Source organism: Castor canadensis, chromosome 13 (genome assembly GCF_047511655.1).
Source record: "Castor canadensis chromosome 13, mCasCan1.hap1v2, whole genome shotgun sequence".
Taxonomy (NCBI): domain Eukaryota; kingdom Metazoa; phylum Chordata; class Mammalia; order Rodentia; family Castoridae; genus Castor; species Castor canadensis.
In genome coordinates, this window is record NC_133398.1 from 37,921,993 (window position 1) to 37,945,789 (window position 23,797).

The 23,797-nt window shown below is 39.7% G+C and overlaps 1 protein-coding gene across 4 annotated transcripts in view; it reads right to left on the bottom strand.

The window, feature by feature from the left end:
* Positions 1–23,797, bottom strand: part of Rusc2 (RUN and SH3 domain containing 2) — a 60,517-nt gene that overhangs the window by 34,025 nt on the left and 2,695 nt on the right. Inside the window, exons 1-2 of one of the 4 annotated variants that reach the window (XM_074051515.1) lie at positions 5,121–9,942; positions 3,690–3,907 (exon numbers count right to left, since the gene is read on the bottom strand). The exons of 1 other annotated variant lie outside the window; for it this stretch is intronic. The gene's annotated coding sequence lies outside the window, so the exon portion shown is untranslated. Of the gene's footprint in view, positions 1–3,689; positions 3,908–5,120; positions 9,943–23,797 lie in introns of those variants that run through there. 2 more of the 4 variants (XM_074051516.1, XM_074051514.1) reach the window with 2 other exon arrangements.

Here is a 23,797-nt window from a genome sequence, read left to right on the forward strand (position 1 = left end):
CCATCCATTCTCACAGAACTTCCAATCAGGTGTCTAATGTTCATTCTTAAATATGAATCAGTAGCTGAGTATTGCCAGACTTTTAAGGATAGCCTCTAACATAAAGAATAAAGAGTACAGAAAAACAGAAAACAGGAGTCTGGGAGAAACAGGCAAAATGCAGAGAAAGAAAAAAACAAAACAAAACAAAACTCAACTTAGAAGGCATTTTGTCACTTTATTGATGATGCTAACTTTGAACCTTTTGTTAAGAAAGTATCTGCCAGGTTTCTCCACTGTAAAGTTACCATGTTCTCCTTTGTAATTAATAGGCAATGTATGGGGAAATTATTCTTATAATTTTTATAATTTTATTAGCATATAATAGTTATACAGGGGGATACATTGTGATATTTACAAATGTGCTTACAATGTATCTTAGATTTACCCCCTCCATCATGCTCCCTCTTCCCCCTTCTTAGAATAATTTCAACAGGTTTCATTCTTCCATTTTCATATATGGATAAAAAATACATTCACTATATACACCCTCATTCCCTGTTTCCTCGTGGCTACTCCTTCCCACTGGTACCACCCCTTCTGCCTTTCATTTTGTTTATTAAGAATATATTGATCGTCCAAGGGGGTTTCACCTTGGTACTTCAGGTTGGTATATACTGTGCTTTAATCAAATCAACTCCCCCACCATTACTTACTCATTCTCTATCAGCATGCTCCCCTAATATTCAACGGTTTACTATAAAGTGCATTATGTTATATTCACATTTAGATGGGCTATTTCAATATTTTTAATTCTCTAAAATTTTGTTTACCTTTCCTACTTCCTATAGCCTCCTCAGATGGACTCACTGATATAATTTGTTGGGAGATTACTTTAAACTGTGTGAATATCTTGTTGCACACCAAACTTCCATCCAATCCTTTTAGTATCCATTGATGATTATTGTCTGAATTATTTATCATGACAGCTGAAAAATGACAATTTTCAGTTACTCCCCCTACATTTATGAGTTGGCATTTTAATAAAAGGAAGATTTCATTTTCCTTTTCTCGTTTATTTATTTGGTGTAAGTATGGACTCTTTCTTTTAATTCAGTGGCTGGCATTGCTGATTTTGATGCTCAGATTGTCCAGTTCGGTTCTCCTTGGGTTGTTTTTGGTTTTGGTTTTGTTTTTTCATTGTGAAGGCTTTTACTGTTACATATAAAATTAATTGGGAATAATTTTAGATTTATGGATTAGTGACAGAGATAGTGCAGAATTCCTGTACATCTTTCAATTCCCCTAATGTTATTAGCATCTTAGCATCTTAGATAATCATGGTACATTTGTTAAAACAAAACAAAACCAAAAAACCCTTAACACTGAGTACATTACTTGCAGACTTTACTTGAATTTGGCCAATTTTTCTAATAATGTCCTTTTCCTGTTATTTGGCTTTGTAATGCAGAAAAAAAAAAAGAAAAAAAGTAGCTTTGGAAACTGCCTAGGCAGGTAATTCATAGCATAAGCAAAGCAGCACTAAAAAAGAAAAAAGACTATGTGATCTTAGTATACCTTATTCCTACTCTTTCCCAATATGCACTCTGCTAACCTCTCACCTCAAGATACCCTTCTTTGGAAATCAACACAAAGTGCTTTTGTTTGTGTTACTCTAGTCAGGTAGCCTCTACACCAGCAGACCTGTTTGGCCATGTCTCACATCAGACTTTGAGACTGATTCCAGTAGTAAAGATCAGAAATGCTCACATCAGAACAAATCAAAATAAATTATGATAAACTGTATTCTTTTCTGCCTAGAAGCATACTGAGGCTATTAATTAATTTCTTGTAAGTCAATCAATCAATCAATAGGGCACAGCATCTACTGCGCTGTTGCTGTGTGTAAGGCACTGCTGGACGTTCAGGGGTGGCAGTCTGAATTTGAGGGAATCGTAATTATGTTAAAGTCATTGCCAATGTGTCTTTGGAGAAAGCAGGGCAGCAAGATGGACATTTTGCAATGTGATACAAGAGTTAGAACAGTGGTTTCGAGATTTTTTTTTTCAGCCCTAATTATACAAAACAGATCTTCTCTGGTTGAAGCAGGGGAGACTAAAGCCCCATACACTGACTCCTCTTTCCTCCTATGGGGGCCCCCAAAGGCACCTCCAAGGGACCCTAGGAAGAAATTCTAGAAATCTCTGGGCAAAGTTTGTTGGGGTTTGGGGGTATGGGAAGTAAACTAAATGATAGAAATCATCTCTTTCTCTTTGTTGATGGCTCCTAAATTGTTTATAAAACGATGCTGATTAACTTCATTAATAGCTGACTTACCTTCCCAGAGCAGAAATAAACTTTGTACTGTACATGGATTCAGCCAAATTAAGTTTATGTAACTATCTTCCATCCCCTGTTAAGGTTCCATGTCTTCAAGAGGACATCATATTAGACAGAGGTTCTGAGTTTCCTGCAGGACAAGTACTCCTCTCTGATACATGTGAGAGACACTGAAAGAATTCAGATTTAAGAACAGGTGGTGATAGTGAGTGCCCGGGGCTGAGTTGCAAAGAGAATAAACAAGCTGTCAGATGCCTGGGCGCACCTGGCTATGGGCTCAGAAGCCTGATTCCACAAATGGAATGACAGCCAACACCCGGGAGGTCATCTGTCCTCCCTCCTGCCTGGTAAGTGTAGTGCTAAAGAGGCTACTGCTCCTGACTGGTTTCATGTTATTTTGGACTCCAAGCAGGGCTGGCCAGAATGCTGGGAGTGTTCTGGAAGAGGCCTAGCCTGAAGGGCTGTCCCAGACACACCAGCTGCTTCCTTATTAGGCCTCCCTAATATAGTGATCTCTTTCGAAGCACAGAAGTTGCTTTGCTTTTGCCTTCTCACATATGTTGTACAAGAGTTCAGCTAAAAGTCCACCCCTCAAAGTTAAACACACTCTGGAAAAGGCTTGGATTTGAAGTAGAATGGGTTTGCTCTTAGAACTACCTGGTGTGGGCATAACCCTTCCTCTACCCGAAGTCTGTCTTTCCCTTATGAAATGGAAATATGCAAGCACCTTTAAAACATCCCACTGATAGAACAGCTGGGGCAGAACCCTCAACAGGTTCCAAGCCTTTTACCTTTTAGGCTCAGCAGTGCAACACTGAGGAATTACACTCAGGAAAAGAACGAACCAGAAGCCACTAACTGTCACTGTGCTTAAAGGATCGCTTTCCTTTATTCCATCAAAATCTGCTAATAAACCTAGCTGTGCCCCAGGGTCTCTTTCTGCTCAAAAGAGATTATATCTAGAAAAAAAAATTCTTCTTTTCCACTGCCCAGCAAGTAATGTGTGCCTTTCTCCATTAGGGTAATCATTTGATTCCTTCCTGAGCTCAACTCTTAGCACATGTTTGGAAGCAAAGAGCTCACTCAGATGACCTCTGAAGGTTCAATTCAGGTATAATTATAAACTAAGCCAAATGAATATTTGAAGCCTCAGGGAAAGTTCCTGTGCAAAGTGTTAATGCTCTCCTCCTCACACTCCTGCATCCCAACATGAATATGTAGACACATATACACACCTATACTCCCAGGTGCCTGGCTTCTAATTGCCACAGTTTTAAGTCTCTAGAGATCAAGAATTGTTGTGAACCCTGTGTCTTTTGAGGATGTAGCTAGAGAGAACTATAAGGAATCAAGAAAGATTTAGCTCCTACCTTGACAGACCAAGCTCTTCAGATGACTGGATGGAGAGCACAGCAGCAAATGAGGCCCAAAGGATAAAGCCTCCAAATGTGAAGTGCAGGTGAGCAACAAGAGAGCAAGACTACCACGGCCAGAGACTAGGAACCAGGAATGAAGGCTGAAAGCCCCACCACGGCTTGCTTTGCTTGGAGGACAGCTCTCAAGTGTGTTATTTGCAGGAGTGAGTCAGCTGGAACAAAAAAGGTCTCTATGCTGCTTCTTGACAACACCTTGCCTATCTTTCGGTTGTTCCTTTTAGCTCCTGGACTCCAGGAAGCAAAACATAATGTTCTCTATTCCCTTTCCCCTACCCTGCCCACCCCCACCATGGACTGAAGCATGCAAGCTGGTAAGCTGCTATCAAATCAGTTTGCCCAAAGCCGTAAATAAAAGGGCACATATGCACAGAGAAGGCTATGAGAAGAATCTAGATTGAATTACACAAGCCAGTTGTGGGGCCAGGGTGGGGGAGGTAGGAGAAAGGGGGAAGGAAAGCCTAGCTGCCTTTCAAGGAAATCTTTTTGTTCAAGTACACCCCTCCCTGAGCATGACTGCCAGAAGTCATCAAACCCTTGCTCCTTAGGAAACAGGTTCCAGTCTGGCTATGTTCTTACCAGTGGTGTCACACACAGTCCATAGTTCCTGAGACTTTACTATCAAAGTCTTTTCCTGGAGGTACCTTATCTTCCAGCAGGCTTGGAGGACAGTCTCCACAGTCTAGTGCTCTATGTTTGGTCAGGTGGCAGCAAAGACCATTTCTATGTACCAATAACTATATCTGCTTTAGTTAGAAGACTAAAGTGAACATAATTCTTTTGCTTTTGTTCAGTTAAACACAAAGCAAGCAGCTTGAGTCTAAGCTGAGTGCTAAGGATTCAGGAGCCTAGGTTCCATAATGTTCACAGCACTGATGTAGTGTTAAGGTGGGTGTCTGTGTTCAAATTTGACACAGCTCGCTGGCTATGGAACTTTGGGAAGTCAGTTAAACTCATCAAATTTCAAGTCCCTCAGAAGAAAAACTATCATATTTTCCCTTGAAGGCTTGTGGTAGTTATTATATATAATGCCTGACACATGATAAATGCTTAGTAATAAGTCACTACTGTTGCTGCTATGATTATTATTATTATTATTATTATTATTATTATTTAGCATTGACCAATGGAGTCCTTTCCTCTCTCCTTTCCAATGTCCAGAAAATCTAAAGGCTCCAGGTCCAGGGTATTTGTAGGCAAAATCTTTTTAGAAGACTCAAAGGAAATGTAAAGAGAGTCACATTCCTTTTTTTCCCTCCCCTGTACTAGGCCTGAATCATCCTGTGTCCATTCTACTGTAGACTGGTAGCTGGCCCTGGAGCCTCGAGCTCGCCCAGACCAGAGAAACTACTTCATCTCTTGTATTACCTGGTGCGGGGCATGGTCCCAGACTGATGGTGCTTCTCCTCGGGTGCCAGGTCAGATCCTAGAAGTTGAAGGGGAGGAACAGTCTGATCCGAAGATGTCAGAATAGGTCTGTCCAGGCTGTCGTCTGCCCATCACAGCTGCCTGTGAGGCTTACAGACTAATAATAGCAACTGTGATGGCAAGGGATTAAGACAGAACTGTAGGAGGTGTTTATTTTTACACTCCAGCGTCAGTATCAAGTTCTACTGGTTACTGCCCAAATGTAGGGCGGCTTCCTGCTATAGGAGTGGCCTCAGGCTTCTCCAGGTTGCTAAGTTGGATTCTGAAGGAAGCAAGCTTTGTTAAAAACAGTTCAGCATTAACAGGAAGAGGGAAGGGAAACAAACTGAGCTTTCCTATATCCAGGTGTCTAGTCCTAAATGTCTGGACACCATGGGCCTCAAATGGGAAGCTGTTGCTCAGAGCAGTCTCCTGAGTCAGGAAGGCCTTGTACAAAGAATCTAATGTGTTTTTTGGCCTGAGCACACACATACACATACTTCCAAACTGGTTGCATTGAAATGATCTGCATAAAAGCAAGGAAAGATCGCTACTCAACTGACTGGAAGCTTAGCACTGTCACAGGTACCAGACTAGTGCAGTGAGTGCTGACATGAATAAGGAAAAGTGTTGCTTGGGAGAGTTTTATAGGATACTTGAGACAAAGGATAGGTTAGGCTGGTCCTAACCTAATTATGATTTCATAATATTTAGTAGAGACATCAAATTCCTTGAAAATTTGTGCCACCAGAGCTCCCTTCCTAGACATGACATAACAGAAACCACGAACCACCAAGAAACCAGCCCTCATCTGTCCAGGAGCTGGTGCCCAGATAATCTCCTGAAAGCTTCTTTATCCTCCAAGACCTAGACATTGGGATCCCAAGGACCTCACTCTGACCACAGCATCTGAAACTCCATGGCTATCCTAATCAGCTCCCTAAAAGGCAGCCCCATCAGGCAGACAGGAGTGTGAGGAGGCTGGCAGCTGGACAGCTGATGTAAATAGATGTAGACTGTCTTACTGAGGAGCTATGTGCATAGAATACTGCTGTGGAATGACAAAAATGTGCCAAACACCAGGTAGGAATGTTGAAGTGCAAAGAAAGCAGTGAAACACACAGTAACAGTGGCCCTGTCATTTTCCTGACTCTGGCTGACTCATAATCATCATCAGTGACACGACATACCAATACCTTAAGGAGCCAGGTGCTGGCAGGAAGGCAGGCCAGTGAGCTATTCAGTTAACACGTTCTTTCCCTGTCATTCAAGACTTATCCACTTGGTCATAAGAACAACAATGCAGTCTCAGCAACAACCAGAAGTGATAACCAGTGATAAAGAAGTTTGAGCTCAGCTCCATCTGGAAGCTACTCGTGCCTAGGATACTGGCAGGATGCCCAAGGACTGAAACACTACTTTCATTCTTGGCTTTTTCTCTGAGTTGCTGGGTCATCTGGGGCAGGGTACCTGTCCTCTCAAGCTCTAGGTATGCCACCTGGAAAAGGGTCTAATTATATCCATCTTCTGGTGATGTGGCAAGGAAAAATATTTGAAAAACACAAAATATAAATGCTATGAAATGAAGTATGTGAACTAAAGTATTTGAGAAGTATAATTGCCATCCATACATATAGGTAGAAAGCCTGTGCCTTCTCTGGTTTTTTTCCTCTTCTAGAGGAAATGAGAAATGAGTCTAGTCTGTGTACACAGGCCTATAATCCCTACCTCTGATGTAAGGAACAGGTGAAATAGTTAGGAATCTCCTTACCTAGACAGGGTATTAATTTCCACTAATGCATAATAGAGAAGATAGAGAAGTGCAAGCAAAAAGAAACACCTCTGTTTACCCTCTTGCTCTATCCAGGGGTCACAAACCTAATTCTCCTGTATGCAGGGGCCCAGGACAGATTTCAGGCTTGTACACCACAGATACAGCAGTCAGTTGCAGGATTTACAGGACACGGCCTAAAAGGCCCGAGAGAGCAACATTAATGAAGGAATGCCTGTCACTGGTCACTCAGAACAAAGGCAATGCTGTATTCTGTAAACCCAACACAAGCATTCACTCTTTCTAGGCCAGCAATTCCCTCACTATGGGATTAGCTGGCCAGGTCTCCAGGACTCTGAGGAGAAATAGAAATCCATTCTTCATTGATGCTGATGCCTCTTTCCTGCCACTGCCTATCCTGGGGTTCAAAGCAGATAATGTGAACCTCTCCTGCAGGCTCTGGTGAGACCTACCTCCTTTTAGAGAAAGGGGCATCTGGATTAGGGAACAGAAAACTTTCTGTAAAGGGCCAGATAACTGTGTGGGGCACACAGTTCTGCTATATATTATACATGTTTACATTTTATTATAAATTGACCATTTGTAATTACATAACATTTATGGGGGTAAAAAGTGATGTTGTGATTTATAAATACAGTGTGGCATAACTAAACCAAGCCAACTAACATTTACCACCTCAAATACTTATCTTTTGTGGTGAGAACATTTAGAAAATACTCTCAGTAATTTTGGAATATACAATATACTTTTTTTTTCTTTTTTATAACCTTTTAAAAAAGTTTGTTGGCCATACAAAAACATCCTGCCATGGGCCATAATTCATTGACCCCATGCTAGACCTCAAAGGCATCATTATGTGAAACCTGTATCTAAAAATTCTGACCCTAATGGGCCTGCCTGGAGATGCTGCTTCTTCTTCCCACAGGGCTGATGCAGACATTTCAGAGCAATTACCCTATAAGGAGCCACTGAGGAATGTGATGAAGAATCCTGAGATTATTTGTATTGGATCTGACGGACTGGCTACTTTCCCTCACAAAGCACTTCAAAAACATCTGTGGAATTTAGCTTATTGCATTATTATTCTGGAGCGCAGAATAAACTGTCTTTCCATTTCTGCTTAATAACACCACCCTGTGCTTCTACAAGACTTTTTTTTTTTTTTTTTTGCTCCCAGGTTCCAAATCCACACTTGATTTGGCTTAGACCCCAAACTTCCCCTATTTCCATATGTGGTATGGTTGTGGGAATTTAGAAAACTACCAACAGGATGGGTTTGGACATAGTAAATAAGGGTGAAAGGTTTGAGTTCATTTTGAGCAAAGGTAGGGCTGACCTTGAATCAAGAAGCTATCACAAATAGTTACAGGCTTTGTAAACCAGAACCAAACTGTTACAGAAGCAACCTATGAAGATATAAACAGTTATGAAGCTTTGAAGTTATAGAAAGAAACAAACGACTTATAGCTATAGACTAATACTTATGTTTATCATAAATGCATTTCTAATCTTTACAATAACTCTGCAGAGTAGGTATTATTATCTCTATTTTATAGTTGAGGAAACTGAGCCTCTTGTTGGGATTAAGTTTATCCAAGACTACAGAGCTAGAAAGAGAAGAGCCGGGCTTGGAACTCTTGTCTGATTCACTCTAAAGCCTGTTATTTCCACACTAATACATCGCTAATCCCTACATGGAGAACAAGAAGCAATGCCCTAATTTGGGGCTGGTTTAAACTTTGTTCTAAATAGCAGGAGTCTTTTGGTCTGCCCTTATGTATTATCTGAATATTACTGAATGACAAGATACTTAAAAATCACAAGAATGGCAATTTCACATGATAGTGATCAAGGTCTAATCAACCGGGTACCAGTGGCTCATGCCTGTAATCCTAGCTACACAGGAGGCAGAGATCAGGAGGACTGTGGTTCGAAGCCAGCCAGGGCAAATAGTTCCTCAAGACCCTATTGGAAAAACCCTTCACAAAAAAGGGATGGTGGAGTGGCTCAAGGTATAGGCCCTGAGTTCAAGCCCCAGTACCAAAAAATAGTCAAATCAATACAGCTACAGGTATACTTAAGCCTCGGACTTAACTTGAACTAACACTTGTTTATTCTTCACAAGAACAGAACAGAATTTAAATATGCTAAGTCTTTGCCTAATGGCCAAAGAAGTTTGTTTCCAAGTGGTATACATGTATCTTTGTGTTATCTGTTATTTTGTAAACAATTTGAACTACTTCCCTACTTTCCTAGGCCCTTGGTTGTTAGTTGTCAATCAAATATTCATCCTCCTTTTCTCTTTTTCACCTTGGTATCTGGCTAGATACAATGCTGCCCAACTAAAATCCAACATTACCACCTCCCCTTGCAGTAGGAGTGGCCATTTGACTAATTTATGGAGTAAGTGTTGTGTGGAACCTCTGGGCAGTCTCTAGGCAGGCACTCTACCACTTGAGCCACCCGGCCAGTCCTCTGGCAGTCTATATCTTCCCTTCCCCCTCCTGCTATGTGCAGGGTAGGTGTGATGACTAGAGCTACCATCTGAAGCCATGAAGATGACCTGGGATCATCAGTAGCACAAAAAACCTAGAAGGTCTTAAATAACTGTGGAGTTGCTATGCCCAGGAATGGATTTTCATTGGTTTTTTAGAAAACAAACTTTCGTCTTATTTAAGTCACCAATTTTGGGTATCTTTACCCATATTGATTTGTGATTTACATGTCCTACCCTATCACATCCCAACAATCATCAAGTCCTACTGATTCTATCCACTTTTCTCCATACCTATTGCTACTAAAGTCCAACCCATAATTAGGACTTTTTGAATTCTTACATCAACCACTAACCTAATCTCCTTCCCAAGTCATTCTTTGAAAATGAAGTCTGTTACATCACCCTTTTACTTAAAAACTCTTAAAAGAATAATTTATTGAATATTTCAAAATAACTAGTAGAGAGGATTTTGAATATTTCCAACAGAAAGAAATTATAAATGTTTAAGGTAATTACTCTGATCTGATCAATGCACATTGTATAAATGTATTAAAATATCATGCAATATCCCGTTAATATGTACAACTATATGTCAATTAAAAAAATGTCTTCAAAGGCTTTCTGTAAGATAAGCCCCCTAAAGGTATTCTCTGCCTTTTATAAACTCTCTAGTCTTGTCCTTTGCCCTGTAGTTACACTGTCACCTCTGTACTGACAGGAGCACTGTCCCTCCATTTGTCTGGCTAACTCCTAATTATTCTTCAGATTTTCCTGTATTTGTGTTTATCTTTAGTTAGGACAATGATTTACAGGTGGATATAAACCTGATGATTACCCTTATAGGGCCTTAAGACTACAAGCAGTACATAAAACATTAAGCACTATAAAGCGAGGAAGCATTTTGTAAATATTTATATACATTTTCTCTTTCCTCTTTGGTTTCATGCTAAGGATAGAGACTTATCTTCTTCATCTTTGTAGTCACTTAACTTAGCCTAAAGCCTGGCAGGTGGTAGATGCTTAAAATGTTTCCTGCACTAAACTAAAGAGAAAGTGAATCTTCACTTCACCTAAATTAGAAAAATATCTTTCTCCAGAGCAGAATGCAATTCAGTGAAGTTGTGGACATATACACCTTAGTTCTAGCCCTCCCTTTGAGGGTGAGGATGCTGAAGAGGAAACAGGAAATGCTTCTGGAGTATGCAGGAAAGTATCCTAGGCACAATGCCTCTTCCAGAGTTCCTCCACCCCATGCTGTACTCCCTCTACAGACAGGACTGGAGCAGCAGCACGAGAACCAGAACAGCATCTTCCAGCCAGAATGGCCAGCATCCCTCCTTCCCTCCTTCCTACCCTGCCACTAACCTCACCAGTCTTCAATTCTGTCCTGTTAGCTGCTTTCACTGGGGACTGCTTAGCAGCTAGGAAAGAATGCAGGATGTGTCTCCAAAAGTCCAGCACTAGCTGAGGAACAGTTTGTTTTTTTTCCTAAAAAGGGCAGTCTATAAAGTTATGTAAGACCTGGCTCTCCTCTCTGGGAGCTATTCCAGCTTCATCTAGAGGACTCCACAAGCTGTTCAGAATTTCAGGAAAAGGGTCTGGCATTTTCTGCTTGGTCAACCTATGGTGGTGCCATCTCTAGAAGTAGGGAGGTGCTACCATTCCCAGCTGCAGCCCCAATGGATTCACACAGGGACAGGAAACAGCATAATCTATTTATAGTCAAAACCTCAGAACAAGGACAAGACCCTTTGCCAAAGCATGGCCTATTTGGCATCAAGCCATTGGGGCCCCACCCAAAGGAGGCCGGACCTGGGGAATCCAATAGCTCAATCCAGAAGCAAGGGCTCTGGAAGTTTCCTTTCTGACTCAGGCAGATGTATGAAGAAATTTCTTTGTGGTCCTGAGACCCTTAAGATGTCAGTATTGTCCAAAGACTAGATAAATTAGTCAACAAATACTAACTAAGCACCTACAAAGTGCTATGTGAACAAACAGACCTGGTGACTGCCTTCATGGAGCTTCTAGTTTACTTAGGAAGACCAAGCAAATGACCTTGACCACAAAAAGTATTAAGTAGGCCCATGGAATAGCTGAACTCAAAGAAAGACTTAAGTCATAAAAATCAGCTCTGTCCAAGAAGCTAGTTAGCATACGTCTTATCCAGAGTCTGGCTTACACTGTATTTGTAACTAAATTACCTGTTTTAAACTAAAAACCGGTCCTTGAAGAGTTTCTAGAATCTATTAATAACCTGCTGTCAGTTGAGGTCCACTTTGATTCTCATTCATTTTGCCTGTAGTTCAGTTCTTATTTACATTATATATTTTTATTTAAGGCATAGGAACTCACTTAGCTAACTACTATTAATTACAATAAAGAAATAGAACCTTGATTTGCTCTTTCTAGTTTTGGGTCATTCATTTTTGTTTCTTTCTGGTCAATGCAGACAGCTATGTAACACCGGGTATGTAACGATTTGTTTACTGGTTTCTGAGATGGGGTCTCTCTACGATGCCCAGGCTGGCTTTGAATTTGCAATCCCCCTGACTCAGCCTCCTAAGTAGCTGGGTTTACAGACATGTACCACCACACTCCGACAAATTCTGCAGCAATGGGCAAGTTACTTGATCTCCCTAGGCCTCAGATTCATTTTAAAATGGGGATAATACTTCTCTTAGAGGTGATGGTAGGAGTTAAAGAAAAGATATATAAGACACTGAAAATAGTGACTTGTATTTAGTGAGGTCTCAGTAAATGAAAAACTATAACAAATGTGAATCAGGAATCTTCTTTTCTTGAACCCAAATGCCTAGTACTATTTTTTGAGACTATATTACTATTCAACTTACTAATTTAGAACAGGGAACCCATGTCACTGTCACAGCCAATGTTTTCTGTTCACCAGGCAAACTACCTCAAATTCTTTAACCTTTCTTTGTGGCTCTGTTGTCTCTGTCCCAGGATATATCCCAAGGGAACACAACAGAAAGAAGGTTAGAGTGAATTTGCAAGTTATCAGTGTATCAAGAATTTCCCACCCATGAACACTGTTAGGTACATGACTACCTGAATTGCTCACTGTCAACAGAACACAGTGGAAGTGAGTCCTCCACATGAACTCATGGGCTGACAGGATTCTTCTTAAAAGGTCTCATCGTTTCCACACAACACCATGTGGCACCCTTACCCCCCAACTCCCCCAGCCCTGCTTTAGAAGAGTCTCATCCATCCTCTCTTCTAATTCCTACAACCAGTGCTCTAATTTTAGGCCCTCCCTTAATGCCTCTTTCAAGGGCCAGTAATTCAATCTTTGTGCAAAAATTCCTATACCCAGAAATTGGGATAATTGCTAGGAAAATGGTGGTGCACATTATCCCCACCCTCATGGAGCCTATAATTATACAGATAAAAGTATAATTATAAACTGTGATAAATGCCAAGAATAAGAAGTACAGGATAGGAAGAGGACCTGATTAAGAGTGTGTGGGTCAGGGAAGGCCTCTGGCAAAATAATGTTTAAGTTGAGATTTAAAGGAAGTTAAAAAAGATGAAGAGTGAGAAACATTTCAGAAAGAGAAAAAAGGAACAGTGCTTGACCATTTGGGAAATTATATTGGGAGGGATTTTTATGGTTCTGCCAAAGAATTTGAGAATAATAAGGGACAAATCTATAGAAAACTAAACAAACTAAAAGTCAAGTATTAAAAATTACATTATAAATTATTATAGTAAGGATTTACAGACTTCCAAGTCATACTAAACAATGGATATTAATTTAACCAGAAATTGTGAAGGTGCGTTATGAAAATGTTAAGCTTTCGTCTTCCATACTAGAAGTCACAAGATAGTAAAATTAGGAAGTAATTAAACAAATATATTATTTAGAAATGTGGGCAGGACAGAGGTAGAAAGGAGCAGAGCTGAGAGGGTCTGGGGGCGTGACTCAGGTGCGAGAGCCCTTGCTTAGCATGTGTGAGGCCCTAGGTTCAATACCTAGTATAGGAAAAAACCAAAAAAACAAAAAAAGGAATAGAGCTGGGGAAGGTACTTATATACTATATAGTATCATTGGGTTCACAATGAAGTATATATATTAATTTGATAAAATAAATATCGATTTAAAGGTAAACCCCCTGAGCACACATTCCCTTTCATTCAACTTTCCATTCATTCTTCCTTTGTTTTTTTTGTTTTGTTTTTTGTCTTGGTGGTACTGGAGTTTGAACTCAGGGCTTCACACTTGCTAAGCAGACACTCTACCACTTGAGCCACTCCACCATCCTATTTTAGTGCTGGGTATTTTTAAGATGGGGTCTTGTGAACTATTTGCTCAGGCCCACCTCAAACTGAGATTCTCCTGATCTCTGCCTCCCAAGTAGCTAGGATTACAGGTACAGGTCACTGAGCCACCAGTTGTATTCACTCTTGAACCTTCTCCTGCCTAACTTCATTTCCTACCACTCTCCTGAAATTGTTTATTTCAGGATCACCAATAGACTCCAAGTTGTCAATATGAGGGACACTTTCAATACTGGCTTTCTTTCAGTTTTTCTAAGATGCCAACCACTTTCCTGCCTCTGTGCTTTTTACACATATCCTTAACCACTGGGTTTCTTATTGAAATAAATCAACCTATTAATATAAATACTTAAAATGTTCAGGTCTTGGACCTGGATCCTCCTACTGCTTCCTCCTGCATAACTAGGATTATAGGCATGCCCCACCATACCCAGCCTCAATTTTTGGGGGGGTACTAGTGTTTGAACTTAGGGCCTAATGCTTCCTAGGTAGGCATTCTACCACTTGAGTCATGCCCCATCCCTAATAATTTTCAATGCATGAAGAATTTTAAAAAATGAAAAAGTTCAAGTTCTCCTTCCATCTCTGAGAGAACTTGGGTTCAAAGACTTTATTCCCGCCCTTGTGGACTTTATAGTTTAGTAACTAACGTGTTGTGATAATGGCACTCCAGACCAGACCAATGGTAGTGCAGTGGAAATCATACCCGAGTTTTCCCAGGGTGATCAGGAAAAGTTTCAGAGAGCTCAAATGATCGCACTCTTAAAAGGAGTAGAACCGTGGGAGGGTATGAGGTCAGGGAAGGGATTTCAGTCAGGGAGAACCATGTGCACAGAGTTTGTCAAGTCTCAGAGCTAGCATTTGCTGAGAGAAGGATTACTGCAATCACAAGAAAAAACTGAGGATTTGTCCACACATGAATGATAAAATTCTTTTTTTTTTTAGTGAAAGTAATAACGAAGATTATTTTTTATTTTATTTTTTTGGCAGCATTGAGATTTGAAACCAGGACCTCACCCTTGCTAGGAAGGCACTCATCACTTGAGCCACTCGCCAGCCCAGAAATGATAAAATCATCAACAAAATTAAAAGGCAAATAAATATTTCTCACAAATATAATAAAAGATCAATATCCTTAAAATGTAAATAACTTATGTGAATTGATAGCTAAAAGCTAAGATGTTTTAAAATTGTAGTAAGAACACATGAGCTCTACTCTCCTAACAAGTTTTAAAGTATACTGTACAGTTAACCCTAAGCACAAAATTATTTTACTTTCTTTTTTTGCTGGTACTGGGGCATGAACTTGGAGCCTCACACCAAATGCTCTACTACTTGAGCCATATCTCCAATCATTTTCCTTTACTAGCTAGGACCACAGGTTTTTAACACCTGGGCCTTATAAGCACGTTATATTGCAGATCTGTGGAACTTATTCATCTTGTGTAACTGAAAGTTTATGTCTTTCAAATGGCAACTCCCCAGTTCTTGTCTCCCCAGCCCCTGCTAATCACTGTCCTACTTTTTCTTCTATGATTTTGACTATTTCAGATACCTCATGTAAGTGCAATCACATATTTGTTCTGTAATTTGTTTCTTTCACTTAAAGATAAATCTTAACAAAAAATGGGCAGTGGATGAGCCTTCTTTCATAGAAGAATATAGCAAATTAAAAAAGATTGAACTTTAAAACAATAAAATACCACCTTTTGCCTACCAATTATAAGACAAAATAATAATAGTTAATTCTGGTGAAGGCAAGTACAATAGGCACTTTTTACATTTTGCCAATAGATTTTGGTAAAACCTTCACAACAAGCTTGGCAAAAATATATTTTCAAGTTTTGAAAATGTTCAAAGCTAGCCGGGTGCCAGTGGTTCACACCTGTCATCCTAGCTACTCAGGACACAGAGGTCAGGAGGATTGCAATTTGGAGCCAGCCCAGGCAAAAAGTTCATGAGACCCTATCTCAAAAAACCCTTCACAAAAATAGGGCTGGTGGAGTGGCTCAAAGTGAAGGCCCTGAGTTCAAGCCCCAGTCCCACCAAAAAAAAAAAAAATTCAAAGCCTTTAAACTCCACCTCTAAAATTCTATTTTACAGAAATTATCAAAGCTATGAACAAAGCTTTTTGCAAAAAGTTAAGTTTTTTAGAAAAATGAAAAACAATTTAAAAACACCTACAAATGTCCAACATTGAGGTTAAGTAAATTACAGCATATTCAAACAAAGGTTTTGTTACACAGCTATAGAAAATTTGGCTTCTAAGAACTTATTATTCACGTTGTACTAGGGCCTGAACTCTAGCATTTGTACTAGCACTTGCTAGGCAGGTGCTGTACTACTGGAGCCACACATCCAACACTTTTCTACTTTTAGTTATTTTTCAGGTAGGGTCTCTAGTTTTTGCCAGGGCTTCTGATGAGATCCTTCTAGCCTCCTGCGTATCTGGGACCACAGGCATGCACCAACATGCCTGGCTTATTGATTATGATAGGGTCTCCCTAACTTTTTGCCCGGGCTGGCCTTAAACTATGATCCTCCCAATCTCCACCTCCCAAGCAGCCACTGCACCTGGCCCCAAGAACTATTTAACGATGTTTTCATAGTTGTCTTTATTTTCTAGATTCTCCACAATGACACTATTTCATCTATAATCAGAAAAAGACAAAATATGTTTTTCAGAAATTATTTTCATTTTTATGGTATTTGGGATCAAACCCAGGACCTTACTGCATGCTAGGCAAATACCATAAATTATTTTTAAATGAGAATAGATTAGATTTTCTTTTTTAAGTTTCAAAGAGAAAATGTAAGGTGGGTATGGTGACACACATCTGTATCAGGAGGATTATGAGTTTGAGGCCAGCCTGGGCTATATCATGAGACCCTATCTCATAAAAACCAAATCAACCAACCAACCAAACAAACAAGTAAAAAAACCCAAAGGAAAAATGTTCCCTGCTTTCTTCATAAAAAGACATTTAAGTTTAAGCATTTTCTAGGTTAAAGTCTGGGCAACTAACAGCATTTCTTAGAACTATTCTCCACAATTCCCTAATCTTGAGTGACTTGAAGAGTTATAATCCTAATCTTTAAAGGAAGAAAATCCAGTGTGATATATCCCAAACCACATTCTTATGACAGTGGTACCATTTGACTTTCAATTCTTAGTTCTGGTACATTATGACTTTTTCTTTAAAAACAAAACAGAACAACAAACAAAGGCTACAACATGACTCAAATAGTAGAGCACTTCCTAGCAAGTACAGGCCCTAAGTTCAAACCCCATTACTGGGGAAAAAAAAACAAACAAGCAACCCTCCTCCCCCAAACCATTACCTTGAAGGTACCACAGAGAGAGAGGCTGAGATTAGTTTGGGTCTAAGAGCAGTGCTACTCACAGTGTGGTCTGTGGATAGCCGAATCGGCCTTACCCGGGAACTTGTCAAGCAGGTAAGTTCTTGGGCCCCATGCTAGGCTTAGTGAATCAGAATTTAAGGGGCGAGCCTGGTGATTTTTTTGCATCCTAAAGTTTGAGAAGCACGTTTAGAGGAAACTGAAGCCAACAGAACTCACAGGAGAGGAAGTGCAGAGCCCCTAATGTTCAATATATATTTTTAAAAACCATATACATTATAAATGTAAAAACAAAAATTATTTTCAGATGACAAACTAGAAAGTATAACTAGGACAAATTTTCTTAATTCTGGGCTAAAACAGGTCAACAAACTAGCATAGGTCTTAAACTCAAAGGGCACAGCCTTGTGCAATCCATTCCTGCTTTCACACAGCAGGAATTAAGGCCAAGAGTTTCATAAGAATAATTTGGGGACCGTGTGTAAAGAGTACATATTTTGGTAATTTTTTTTTTCTTAGTGGTACTGGAGTTGAACTCAGGGCCTCACATGCTCTATTGCTAAAGCCACTCCTCCAGCCCTTTTTTGCGTTGGGTATTTTCAAGACAGCGTCTCCAGAACTATTTGCTTGGGCTGGCTTTGAACTGGGATCCTCCTGATCTATTCCTCCTGAGTAGCTGGGATTACAGGCATGAACCACCAGTGCTCAGTTTTCTCTCAAATGGTGGTGGGCTACTGGTGGGGAGTCAGTTGAAGATTGTAAGATACCTAACCTAACCACTTCTCTTAACCTCTTTCTACTCTGCAGTCATGAATCAGTAGGAGAAACACCTTTATCAGTGTCTTTCACACTGCTTAACAGAGTTGGCCCGTGCCTGTAATGCTAGCTACTGGGGAGACTGAGGTAGGAGGAGCTTGAGTTTGAGAGCAGCCTGGACTACTCAGGGAGACCTTGCCTCAAAACAACAACCAAAACATTTCTAAAACTCTCTTTTTTAGCATGGATGCAAAAAACCCCACTCAGCCAACCTACAAAATCTGAGATATAATCAATTGGCTTGCTGTTTGTGACAGGGTCTCTCTATGCAGCTGACACTGGCCTTGCACTTGAAATCCTCCTGCCCTGTGAGTGCTGTAGTTATAGGTGTGTGGTACCACCCTTGGCTCTCGATTTATTTTTATTTACTTTATTTTATAAAATAGAGTTAAACCCAAATAAATTTGGCTTCTAAGAACTTATTAGTACTTAGAATTTGAACAAGTGCTCTACCACTGAGCTACATCCCCACTCGATTGCTGTTTTATACCACGAACTTTTGGGGTGGTTTGTTATACAGTAATAGATAAGTGAGACAGAAATGTTTAAATCAGTATCCTTTGGGGAATATTTAAAAGGAAATCAGGGCTGGAGACATGGCTCAAGTGGTAGAGTCTAAAAGGAAATCATTATACCTTACCAAAAAAAAAAAAAAACTCTAGCTACTCAGAACTCTCAGAAAATAAGTTGTTCTGGATAACAAAATCCGGTTTTATCTTTAAATTAACAGAGTACAAGAACTTTCAAAGGAAAGGAGAACATCTTGGAAGAGAAACAACCCCAGGACCAATGGGACCAGCAGTAGGTCTTAAACTTTCTTCTCTGGGGTTTTTGCTCTTTATCTTGGGGTCATCTGAATCCTATCTCAGCTGCCTTTAAGGTTTACTCTGCCTGTCCTTTTTTTCTTTTACCTGAGCATGGATAAAAATAGCTTTCCATTTCTTTTTAAGTACACTAAATATAAGGCTACATTTTCTTTTTAAAAGATGTGTACAGGTGTGGTTAAAGTGGTAGAGCAACTGCCTAGCTCAAGGCCCTATGCCCAAATCCCAGTACTGCAAAAAGAAAAAGGACTTGTACAGGAAAAGAAGCACAAAAGTATAAAAACAGAGTCAAACAAACACAGCTTTTGGGATCCTAAGATAAACCAGCTTAGACTTTGGATCCCAGGATGACTACATCCTAGTCAAAAATTGGCTGGCCCTATTTTTCTTTCCACCAGCTTTTGATCCATTGTCCTTGCCCACAGGACCTCACACAAACCAAAACACGGCAGACACTTCTCATCTCACTGTCTTATTTTCTTGGAGAGGATAAAAGACTGTCTTATTAAATCAAGAATTCCAAGGAACAGAGGTTTTCTTTCTCTTCCTTTTTTTTAACTCAGAGCCTTGTGCTTGCAAGGTATGTCACCTGAGCCATGTTCCCAGCCCTTTCACTTTAGGTATTTTCCAAATACGGTTTTGCTTTTATGCCTGGGCTGGCCAGGATCACAGTCTTCCTCCTTACACTTCCCTCATAGCCGGGATGACAGATGCATGCTACCACACCTAGCTTTTATTGGTTGAGATGGGGTCTCAAGCACTTTTTGCCTGGGCTAGTCTCAAACCTCAATCCTCTGGATCTCCACCCCCTGAGTAGCTACAATTATAGGCGTAAGCCACCACACTCAGCTTGCGGTTTTCTTCATTAAGTATGGAAATTAATTTTTAAAAACTTTAAGTATTTTGTTGAAGTCCTTCTAAAACGTATTATATACTCTTGTTTTAAGAGTATGTAGGCTTTAATTTTACTTGTTTTTGATGTCTCACTACTGTTAACTAAAATGTAGTCTAGTTTATTAATTAAAGGCCTATATACCAAATTATCAAAGCCATAAAGCACTGTTGTGTTGAGAGTAAATATGGTTTACTTTGCCATTTCTATTCAGTAGAACTAAAAGTCCTAGCCTGAGAAATTAGCTAAGGAAAAAAATCAAAGGAATCTAAATCAGAAAGAAAGAAATAAAATTATCTTTATTCCCGGATGACATGATATTATACATAGAAAACCCTAAGACTCCACAAAAAGGTTGTTAGAACAAATAATTTTGCAAAACCGCAGGACAGAAAATTAACACATAAAAATCAGTTGTTTCTACACACTAACAATAATGGAACTAAAATGGAAATTAAGAAAATGATTCCACTTACAATACTAAAAAAAGAATAAAATATTTTGGAATAAACTTGGCCAAGGAAGTAAAAGACATATATACTGACCATTAGAAGGCATTGCTGTAAGAAATTAAAGAAGACATACATTTTGCAAAGATACAGTGTTCAGAGAACAGAAAACTTATATTGTTTTAAATGTCAATACTATCTAAATCTAGAGATTCAAAACTATCCCTATCAAAATTCCAACAGTTTTCTGCAGAAACGGAAAATCCATCTTACAATCATATGGTGAAAAAAACAAAAAAGAAAAAAAGTCATGGGCTGGTGGAGTGGCTCAAGTAGTAAAGTGCCTTCCTAGCAAGTGTGAAGCCCTGACTTCAAACCCCAGTGCTGACGAAAAAAAGAAAAAAGAAAAAAATCACATGAAATCAGAAGTGATCCTGAATAGCCAAAACAATCTTGAAGAAGAAAAAAAATAGGTGAAAGACTTAGATGTCCTCGTTTTCTAAAGTTACTACAAAACTAAAGTCATCAAAATAGTAATGGCACTGGCATGAAGACAGATACACAGGCCAATGGAACAGAATGGACAAACCTTTACGCATCTGGTCAAATAATTTTCAACAACAGTGCCAAGGCCATTCAGTGGATTAACAAATGGTACTGGAAAAATTGGACAGCCATATGTAGAAGAATGAACCCTTATCTTGGATCTTTATCTTACATCACATATAAATATTAACTCAAAATGCATCAAAGATCTAAACATAAGAGCTAAAACTATTACAAAACATAGGGGAAAGAGCTATGTCATTGAATTTGGCAATGACTGCATGTGATTCAAAAGCATAGGTAAGCCAGGTATGGCAGTACATGTATATAATCCCAGCTACTCAGGAGGCTGAGAAAAGAGGATTGAGAATTTGCAAGAGTTGCAAAGTTGGCAAGGCCCTATCTCAGAAATAAAATACAGACAGAAGGACTGGGGGCATGGCTCAAGTGGCAGAGTGCTGGTCTAGCATGCATGGAGCCTAAATTCAATCCCCAGTACCAATCAATAAGTTAATAATTAATCAATTGGACGTCATCAAAATTAAAAACTTTTGCCTTGCATGGTACATGCCTATAATCCCAGCAATGCAGGAGGCAGAGATGGGAGGATTGTAGTCCAAAGTTAGGCGCCAGGCAAAAGTGTAAGATCTGAAAAATAAGTAAAGCAGTTGGGGAGGGGACAGCAAGTGCCATGTCTGTTGGCAAAGGTGGCAAGAAAAGCCACTTTTAAAACTGCCCAAGAAGCAAGCCAAAGATAGATGAAGATAAGGCTTTCAAGCAGAAACAAAAATAAAGAGCAGAAGAAATTCAAGTAACTAAAAGCAAAGGTTGTGGAGAAGGACCCCCTTGCCAAGGTAGAATTAAGAAATGTGGCAAAAAGTAAAGTGTTCCTGAGGCAGATGCTGGTGTCTCACACCTGTAATCCTATCTACTTGGGAGGCTAAGATGGGGAGGACTGTGGGTTGAGGCCAGTTCTGGAAAATAGCTCACAAGACCCCATCTCCAAAATAACCAGAGCAAAATGGACTGGAGGTGTGTCTCAAGCAGTCAAGCAACTGCTTTGCAAGCACAAAGCCCTGAGTTCAAACTGTAGCTTTTTTAAGTCAGCTGTTCCTTATGCCTGAGATGATGGTGACCCTTGATTCCAGTCCCATTTAAACATCTGGATTTCTGCAGTAATAGCTTTTGCTTGTATGAAGTGTTGTCTTGGCATCTGATGTAGTTTTAAGAATAAACTTCTGTAAAAAAATCATACTGTGAGGCAAGGATGTAGCTCGGTGGCACAGCGCTTGCCTAGCACGTGCGAGGCCCTGAGTTCAATCACAGCACCAAAAAAGACAACAACAACAAAAAAATCGTACCGTGGCTCAGTGTGTCTAGTTTGTCAGCCATGTCAGCCATTTGTACCGTGGCTATGATTTTAAAGTAAACCCAGCCTAAAGTCCTGCCAGTCTGGTCTTTGGTCGTTGTTCTACTATGGATTCTGTATCACCTCCAATTAAATCAACTCATTTGAGGGGATGTCAAAATAAATAACTAAAGCACAAAGGGACAGGGTGCCACAAGGGCAAGGGTCTGAGTTCAAATCCTAGTACCTCCAAAAAGAAAAATAATTTTGTGCAACAAAGGACACTATCAACAGAATGAAAAAGCAACCTATGGAATGGAAGAAAATATTCACAAATTTTATCCAATAAATGGATTAATGTCCAAAATATATGAAGAACTTTTATAACTCAACAACAGAAAACCCAATTCAAAATGGGGGGGTGGGAGAGGGAGAGGGCAGGAGGTGAGGGGAGGTGGCCCAAACAATGTATACACATGTAAGTAAATGTAAAAATGATAAAAGAAAAAAAAGAAAAAAAGTAAGGGGAAAAACAAACAAACAAAAAAACAAAATGGGGCAAGGGCTGGTAGAATGGCCTAGTGAGCCTCAGGCCCTGAGTTCAAACCCCAGTACCACCAAAAAAAAAAAAAATTCTAAATAGGGCAAGGACTTGAATAGATATTTCTGCAAAGACAATGTACACACGGCCAGTAAGCACATCTCATCATTAGAGAAGTACAAGTGGAAACTACAAGCAGATATCACTCTTTATTCCTTAGGACGGTTATTTTTAAAATACATGAAATAACAAGTATTGGCAAAGATGTGGAAAAATAGGAACCACTGTGCACCAATGCTGAGATGGTACAGTGACTGTGGAAAGCAGTATGGTGGTTCTTTAAAAATGTAAACATAAAATTATACAACCCAGCAATTCCATTTCTGGGTATATACCCCAAAAATTGAAAGCAGGGACTCAAAACTTATTTGTACACTCATGTCCATGCCTGCATTATTCACAACAGCCAAAAGGTGGAAGCAACCCAAGTATCCACAACAGATACCTGGACAGACAGAACACACACACATACACAGGATTATTATTCCATCTTTTTTTTAAGTTTTATTTGATCATTTCTGCATTTACTTACATGTGTATACATTATTTGGGCAACCTCCCCCCTTATTATTTAATCTTGAACAGGAGGAAGATTCTGATATAAGCTATAATATGGATGAATCTTAATGATATTATGCTAAGTGAAAATAAACCAGTCTTAAAGGGATAAATATCATATGATTCCATTTATAAAAGGCATCTAGGGCAGTCAGCTTCACAGAGAAAGCAGAATGGTGGTTGCCAGGGGATAGGAGTAGGGGAAGTGGGGAGTTAGTCTCACTGGTGCAGTCTCAGTTTCAAAGATGAAAAAAGTTCTAGAAGTGGATGGTAATGACTCAAGAATGGTAAAAGTGGTAAATTTTATGTTATATACATATATTTTTTACCATAAAAAAGATTACATTTTGTACAACAGAAGTTGTGCTCTGAGTTAAATTTTTGTTAGAATCCCACTTCTAACACCCTTCCCCCACAGCGACTGCCAGATGTCTCAGAGCAATGTTTACATATGACCATTCAAAAAGAGCTCTCATTTTGGAAGACAGACTCATTTGACAAAAACAACAATATTACCTGCCAAAGTTCGAGTGGGTGTTTTCTGGGTAACCTCAACTGATCAATCAGGCCATCCTACGGAGCCTGCCGTTACCCTTGACATGCAAATGAGCCATCTCTCAGTCAAGTGACTTTTAGCAGGGTGCACAGTCATT